Source organism: Solanum dulcamara, chromosome 3 (assembly GCF_947179165.1).
Source record: "Solanum dulcamara chromosome 3, daSolDulc1.2, whole genome shotgun sequence".
Classification (NCBI taxonomy): domain Eukaryota; kingdom Viridiplantae; phylum Streptophyta; class Magnoliopsida; order Solanales; family Solanaceae; genus Solanum; species Solanum dulcamara.
Window position 1 is genome coordinate 51,895,653 of NC_077239.1, and position 871 is coordinate 51,896,523.

General features: G+C 38.8%; 1 pseudogene; it reads right to left on the minus strand.

Moving 5' to 3' along the window:
• Window positions 1-377: 377 nt before the first annotated feature.
• On the minus strand, window positions 378-499 carry LOC129883935 (5S ribosomal RNA; annotated as a pseudogene).
• Window positions 500-871: the final 372 nt, after the last annotated feature.

The following is an 871-nucleotide window of genomic DNA, read 5'->3' on the forward strand; positions in this document are numbered from 1 at the left end:
TCCTTTAGAATTTTTTCAACCCTATTTCCAATCTTTCCTATTATTGGGGTATCTCATTCTCCCCTACTTAGAGTTGTTTGATAGCATTATAGACTATCCGACTCACGTGACGACTTCTAAGAAACTTAAGAGCCTTTCCAGAAACTTAAGAAGCTTAAGAAGAGTTCCAAGGTACCAAAGTATGGGGTGTAACATCCTTCCCCCCTTTAGAACATTCGTCCTCGAATGTGAACCAAAACCTTCCTTCGGATCTTATACTAACTATTTGGAGAGTTCCTCTATCCCATTTCCATAACATATACTTTTATTGCGCAATCAATATCAAAGTTCCAAAGGTTAGGATTACCTATAGATATAGGGAATAGGTATGGATACTTGTGTTTCATTTCCTCTTTCATTTCTGAGGGGGTCACCCATCCTAGTACTACTCTCGCCCAAGCACGCTTAACTTCGGAGTTCTGATGGGATCTGGAGCGTTAGTGCTGGTATGATTGCATCCATCCCTTGTAGAGTCTCATTTGAAGTTTAAGCATTCCCATGTACACATGATAGAGTCAGTTGATTTTCTCTTATGCTTGTATTTCTCTTATCCACTTCCCCCCTTTAGGGTGTATTCATGTCATTGTGTGTTTATTTCTAACTTTCCAAATGCATAGGAGTCCTTTCTAACCTATTCAGTATACTGTGTTATTTCCATATATTCCTTTACATTCCCTATACTTTGGGTTACCCATGTATGAAACCGTAATACAATCATGAGGCGCTTAGAATCCTTAATTTACAGTACCAACTCCAGTCTTGAACACTGGTACTCGAGTAATATCCTTAATGTAGCAGTGTATTCAAAGCCACATTCCATTCATCCCGATTA